Source organism: Gossypium raimondii, chromosome 6 (assembly GCF_025698545.1).
Source record: "Gossypium raimondii isolate GPD5lz chromosome 6, ASM2569854v1, whole genome shotgun sequence".
Taxonomy (NCBI): Eukaryota; Viridiplantae; Streptophyta; class Magnoliopsida; order Malvales; family Malvaceae; genus Gossypium; species Gossypium raimondii.
The window spans coordinates 34,065,389-34,073,507 of record NC_068570.1 but is presented as its reverse complement, the minus strand read 5'-3'; positions in this window follow the sequence as shown (position 1 = coordinate 34,073,507).

Genomic DNA, 8,119 nt, shown 5'->3' with positions numbered 1-8,119 from the left:
ATATAGTACATGGCTTTTCACATGCTCTTACATTAGTAATAATATTCATGTTAATCGAGCTAAAATTCAATCGGCTTAAATATTACTATTTAATTTTAGAATTAATTATATTTTTTATAATTCCATTTTAATTTATTACATGATTTATTTAAATTTTAACTTGATTTACTTTACTTTTAACTTTTAAGTCCCACGTGTTTTCATTTTAAAATTTAATCTCTAATTTGAAATCTTAATTTATTTAAATTAATACTTAAGTTTAGTTTTGATTTTTATAATTAAGCCCTTATGATTTAGGTTTTAATTTCTACTAGTTCCTTTAAACTTATTTTTTACAAACTGATTTATATGTCGTATAATTGTTTTTATTAATATTTTACATGTTTATATTTTTAAAGGATTTACATATAACATATATCATAAAGATTATAATGTATTGATTCATTTATATTGAATTATAAAGAAGCGTGAAACAATGATGGAATAAATGAATTCTAAAATGTGAAGTTATGTCTCACATATTTTTGGTTTTCTTCTTTCAATTAAATTCTATTTTAGTTTCTCACTTAAACTATAATTAGTATAGGTTATTTTAATATTATTTGACCTACGAATTTAGCCTATAAATAGACTCTTTTTCTATCCTAGAAAAATAACTCATTACACATTTAGGTATTAGCGTTTACAAGCTTTCAGAGAATTTTGTGTTTACGTTTCGAGGGTTCTTATTTCGGGTTTTGGGGTTTAGTTTTATCTTCATATTTTGTACTATTTTTTCTATTTTAGTGAAATTCTCTTTACCCGTGGCTTTTTATACTCATTTGAGGAGTTTTTCCACGTAAAATTCTTGTTCGTTGCTTAATCAGGTTTATCCCCAATAAACCAGTATTAGAGCTAGTTTGATTTCTGCAATCAACCCATTCAGAGATAGTAGCAACAAATTTTGACATTGGTAAGTTTGACGGCATCACAAATTTAAATTTGTGGCAAGTTCAGATGATGACAATTCTGATTTAGAGCAATCTTGAGAAGGTCATTACAGAGAAGAAGCATCTAAACATGGATAAACAAAATGGGATAGGTTAGATAAAAAAAATTATCCATGATCCAATTATATCTAACAAATAATGTATTGCAGAAGATTTTGATGGAGAAAACAACATTCACCTTATAGAAAAGGTTAGAAACCCTTTACGCGACAAAGTCTCTAGCTAACCAATTGGTGTTGAAACTGTGGCTAACCGATTGGTTTGGATAGCCAGTCAGATAAGCAAGCCTCGAATTTGTTATCATTAAGGAAGCGAGACAAGAGATGTCGCTATTGTAAGAAGTTAGCTCACGTTAAGGTAGATTGTTACAAACTGTGCAATAAAAGGCTACTGAGAGCAACGAGGAAGATTTAGCTAGTGATAATTTTGCCAATAACAAGGGTGATGAATTCGTGTTGGTGTTAACAAGTGAAAGCTCCAAGCTTACGTCCGAGTGGATCTTGGGTTCGAGGTGTTCTTTCCACATGTGTCCCAACAGCGACTGATTCTCCACATACAGTTCAGTTAAAGGTGGAGTTGTGTGCATAGGGAATGGTTCACCCAGTAAGATAATCAATTTTGATATTGTTCAGATTAGGATGCACGATGAGACAATTAGCACACTATTAGATGTCAGACATGTGCTTGACTTAAAGAAAAATCACATTTCCTTGGGAATTTTGAACTTAAAGGGTTGTAGAATTAACATTGAGTCAAGCGGTATTAAGGTATCCCGTGGGGCTTTTGTTTTGATTGAAAGGTAAAAAGATTGGCAATATTTATGTTCTGGAAAGGCCAAAATTGACTGGTGAAACAAGACATCCCTCGTCTGTTAAGGAGTCGAAATTGACTCGTTTGAAGCGGAGACAACTTGGTCATAGGAGGGAAAATGGTATGACTATTTCATATAAGAGAGGTTCTCTTTTGGATGTAGTTTTTGGACACTTCATTCGTGGAAATTTGACTCAAGTCAGTTTTGGTTTGGCAGTGAACAAGTCGAAGACTAGAAGTCTTCTAGCTTCTAAACACAACTTCGATTCAATTAATATCATGCATAGTTCGAGATAGGCCCGTGGCAAGCTTTGGCAAAGAAGGCATTGTGGAAATACAAGTCACGGTGGAGATTTGTGGAGTTATTCCTCACATTTTTTTCAGGTTTTCTTCTTCTAGTTAAACTCTATTTTTAGTTTCCCACTTAAACTCTGATTAGTGTAAGTTATTTTACTATTATTTGACCGATGAATTTAGCTTATAAAAAGACCCTCTTTCCACCCTAGAAAAATAACTCACTATACATTTAGGTGTTAGTTTTTACAAGCTTTCAAAGAATTTTGTGTTTACGTTTTGAGGATTCTTATTTTGGGTTTCAAGGTTTAGATTTATCTCCATTTTTTGTACTCTTCATTTTTGTCGTTTTAGTAAAATTATCTTTGTCCGTGATTTTTTATCCTCTTTTGAAGAGTTTTCCCACGTAAAATATTTATGTTCGATCTTTTCAATTTCTTAATTATTTTATTTTTTCATTGTTTAATATAGTTTATCCCCAACAGAAAAATGATAATTTAATTTTAAACATATTATAATTCAAATTTCATAATTTTTAAACATATTTTAAAGAAATAATTTAATATAATTTAATAAATAAATACAATAAACCTTTACACCGCATGAGTTTACAAACAAATTACTTAGATCCGAAAAATTATTAAAAATTATTTATAAACGCACCCTTATTTTGGTTAAAAATTATTTTTAAAGTTTTCATAAAACCAAATTTTCATAATCAATGACCTGAGTATATTTTAAATTTTTGCATGTCTTCCAAGGTTCTTTGCAGATTCTTTGGCGAAAATGGGTATTGAGCGTATCTATTTTCCTACTGTTGTTAGTTTTGTTTTCACCAATTTTGTAAGAATTTCTTTAGATGGGCAACAAACTAAAAATAGCAATGGTTTGTTATTATTATTGTGAGATTGTGGATTGTAATTATGAAATTAAAATATGTATTTGAATTTAAATGTAATTGTAGTAATGAGGTGAGAATAGAAAATGATTATTAAAAATATTAAATCAAGATATATATATATATATATATAAATATATAATAAATTAGTTTTTATCTGGTGCCATGCATGGTTTAATTGTATGTATTAATTAAAGTGCACTTAATTATTTTTATGAATATATTTAATTTTATAATATTTTACTAATAATTTGATCACGAAATAAAATTATGTTGATGTGTAGCATGTAATAGGTGACAAATGTCTTAGAACTAATTGTTACTAATCCAAAACTCTATTTGTTTTATATATATATATATATATGATATGTGTATGTATGCTATCATATATATAATAATAAAATAAAATTACTTCTTTTTCTCGTTTTTCTCAATGAATTCAATAAAATAAATGTTATATTTATATTTAATTTAAAAATTAATTTAAAGTAAATTATTATATGATGTAATTAATGGTGAGATATATAATATGCTGATTTAATTTAATTTAGTTAATTATTATATAATGTGATTAAATTAAATTAAAATGTTATACAATGTTATTAAATTAAGTTAATAGTCGTGGGTCTCATAATCGTAGTCTAATAATTAAAGAAATATTTTGAAACTCAAAGAATTATTACAGAATTCAAGATGCTCTTGAACTTTCTTTTATATAATATATATTATTATAAAAATATATTTAAATTAAATAATAAAATTATAATTTATATATTTTCTAAGAGTGCAATATACCTTATCATTATATCCAACACTTATTGGTATTAAAAATTTCTTTTATACAATTTCTTTTTATGATTTTGCAAAATTTTGAGCATTTTAATATTTGTTTAAATTTTTTTAGGAATGTTTTTCTATTATTATAGCATGTTTATTTTATTTTAAAAATAGGAATTTTTGAATATTTTTTAAACATAGGAAACTTTTATTATTTTATTATTTTATTATTTTTTAATTTATTATAAATTGTTGAAATATTTTAGTTTTTAATATTACATAAATTTTCCTTTTTTTCTTAAATTTGACCAATGGGTATTATATATTAACTGTTAACATTATTTTAATTGTATTTGTTTCTTACTTTTAAACAATAAAATATTAAATTGCTTTATTTATTTTGAGAGATAAGTATTAATACTAAATAAATAAATAAGATGGACAATGAATTTACAGTGAATTAATTTGGAAGCAGACGATAATTGTGGACTGTGCACCATGTTAGGCTGATTAGAAAGTGTGAATGGTGAAGTACATTGATGAGGACGGTAGATTACCTTTTCTAATTAGATAGACTTTTATATTACTCCATCCATACCATTAATATATTACTAGTTTACATTTTCTAATACAATTATTAGTTCACTAACTCTACCGATTTGGGGTTCATAAGGTTTAGAGATTACCAGCTAAACAAAATGATATTGTTGTAATAGTTAATAGTGAATTGAACTGGAAATAAAAGATGAAATATTTACATTTAAATTTTCAATTGATAAGTTGAAGTTCTGAACAACCCTTGACTCTACTACTTCTTACGAAATGGAAAATAAAAAATTCAAAACGCAATAATTAACAATTTATTTGACAAGAAATATGAAAACCAAAAGAGAAGGAAAAAAATATTTAAATTAATTGTAAATATTATTATAATTTATTTATATTTAAGTGTTCTTTTTTAATAGAGAATGAATTTTATAGTAAAGGCTAAAAAGTACTTAAGAACATAAGTAAATAAACAGAGAATCATCTAATCCACGTCAATAGGTTTTCTCCATACACTTAATTTATGGTTCTCATGACTCGCTAGAGTCGCTTGCACAAGCATCAAACTGCACAATATCTACCAGAAAATTCAGTGTAGTATCCCAATCAATGTAGTTGAAATTCAATAAAGCCATCATAGTTAAACTATGAGCTGCCTTATTAACACTTCTACTAATCCAGTCAAAGAAAAAAAAAGTTAAATCAAGATTTCCAAAGCAAACAATCATGAATAATCAAACCAAATTTTAAACCATCAACAGTGTGATCATTCAATGCTTTAATAACTTGGTAGCAATCAATTTCAATCACAACATTCTTAAGATGCAAATGTTTTACCCAATACAATATCTCTCTGATCGAAACCACTTCGGCATTGTGTGGGAGCATAAGTCCTTGAGAAATTCTAGTACAAGCTCATCGGAAGCCACCATTCTCATCCCTCATAATTGATCCCCATCCCGTAGCTCATTTGTGCTAAATCTTAGATGCATAAACATTGCATTTCAGCCAACTAAGAGCTGGGCATCTTCTTGTCTGAATAGTCACCCTACGTACCGTTGAATACATTGAATACACGAAAAAGCTTGTTTAGAAAAACCCCAATCCTATAAAAAGGAATCGACAAACAAAACAATATAAGAGCTTGGCACATATTTAGACTTCCACACATACAAGTTACGATGAAACCACATGGACCAAAGGATGGCCAAGGTGCGGTATGGTTACTATCTGTCATCTGAAGAAAGCCAAATATGTACCGATACATGCAAACCCGCAAGCCCAACAAAACACCACACCTCCTATGCCTAATGGCAATGGAGAAAAATAAGCTTAAGGTCCCAATGACACCACATGGGTCATACAAAGGGGGACACATCCACCCTTTTCTTAACAAACCTTGATTTGTATGGCAAAAACCTCCTTATGTACGACTATAGAAAGTTTTTTTTTATCTTGGGAGGTGTAACCCCCTAACCCATAATCGTCGCCGGAACAGGGTTACGGAGCATTACCGGAGTTTTCAAATCAAACAGACATAAATTTCAAACTTTTCAAATCATATCAATAAACACATTAAAATCAATTCAAAACACACATATTGTCCATTAAACTAGCCATCGAAGCCCTAAATATGAGTTAGAAACAAGTTGGGACTAAATCAGAAACTCAAAGAATTTTTCAGAAAACAATTAAAATTTTCAACATTGTAGGAGTCACACGACCGTGTGGCCAGGCCATGTAAGTCACACGGCTAAGACACGCCCGTGTCTCAGGCATAGTGGGCATTCGAAGTAGGGACACACAGCTATGCCCCAGCCTGTGTCTGTGCCCATGTAACTCACTGACTTGGGTCACACGACCAAGCCACACGCCCGTGTGCTAGACCGTGTACCCTTCGAAATAACCCCACACACCCGTGTGCTAGGCCGTGTAACAGCCTGACTTGCAACCCTTCAAAAGCTACAAGGAACACACGACCGTGTCACCTGGCTGTGTGTCACATGGCTGAGACACACGCCCGTGTCTCTGCCTATGTGGACGAAAATAGGTCATTTTACAAGCCATTTTTCTCACCCAACCTAGCATGTACCTATAACCAAAATGCACATATGCACAAGCCTTAATAAGGCACCGAAATCAAGCATAAACAATTCATATACATATAGTTTAACGTCATATAACCAATATGCCCTTAGGCACCTCAAATGACAATATATAAACATATTTAACCATGTATTCAATTTAGCCAAAATGTCTAACTAACTTTCAACAAAACTTGCATCCATTCAAACCATTGAATTAACTTACCATAGCCTATCAAATGGTACAAAATATGTCATTCATTCACTAACATCAATAAATATATATACCTTTCATAACAAGATACCAAACCACAACAAGTTACAAGACTTATACAATATGCATATTCATCTATTACAATTCAAACATATTAAGCCAACATCGACCATAATAAGGTTAATATTTACATGCCATAAACTAAGCTCATATCAACATCAAAATGCTAAATCACAAGCCTAACCAAATGGCTATTCCAATAACCAAAACACATGGATAACATTAGCCAAAATACCTATACATGCCATTATAACCAAAATTAAACATCCGTAAGTATCAAAAGAGCTGATAGATAGTGTGATAGATCTCCGACGACTTTCCAACCCGAACGAGCTTCTAACAACTACAAAATACAAAAAATAACACAAAGTAAGCTTGTAGTAAGTTCGTAATACATACAATCTAACCTTGCCAATACAATAAACAGCCACTAACCATGTAAACCCAATCCAACATGAGAATAATTAATTCACAAACTTATATATGTACATTCATACTATTAATTTTCATAAGGTACACATTACCTACCTTCCATCAAACTAATGTAATTTACATTGAAAGCTCTTACCGAAGTTCACATGAGGTAATAATACGATGGTTGACACATCCCTTTTTGAATTCGATAACCGAAATTATCCATTTTCATAGTTCAACAGTCGAAGCTATCCCTTTTCATAATTTGATGGTCGTCACCATTCCTTTTCATAGTTCGATGGCCTTCACCATCAATTTTCATAATCGATAATCGAAGCTATCCCTTTTCGTATTCGATAGCCGAAGCTATCCCTTTTCAATTGTTGATAATCGATGTTACGCCGTTGGATTTTTCCGTCAACACTCAATTTAATATTATACAATAATAGCATTCAAAATCATAAAATAAAAAATAAACTTAAACGTACAAACTTACCTCAACGATAAACGTAGAAAAATGAAGTTGATTAATTCGAACCTTTTTCTTTGCCTCGATCTAAAGTCGTACGTGGTTTATCTTGATATAAATGAATAAACACAGCTCAATTCAATAATCCTTCTACTCAATTTAACTCAAATTCACATTTTAGAAAAAATTACAATTTTTCCCATATACTTTTGATTTCTTTACAATTTAGTCATTAGGCTCATAAAATGAAATTCTGATAGAGGGTTGATAGGGGGTTGCACGCGGACCAAGATCGAGTTGTCAAGTCACCGGAAAATTCTTACGAGGCTCTAGACGATTGGATCTGAAAACGAAACAGAACCTAAGATTAGAGTCGATTAGATCTGAATAGATAGTATCCAAAACAATAAAGAACAGCCAAGAAACAATCGCCCTTAAGAATAACAAATCTTGGATGTCAAGAACACGGATTGGTAATCGAATTAAACCCCATCTACCGAATCTGAAAAGAACAATCACAAACAGTAAGTTAATTTTAAAAGTCCAGCAAATTGATGGAATAAA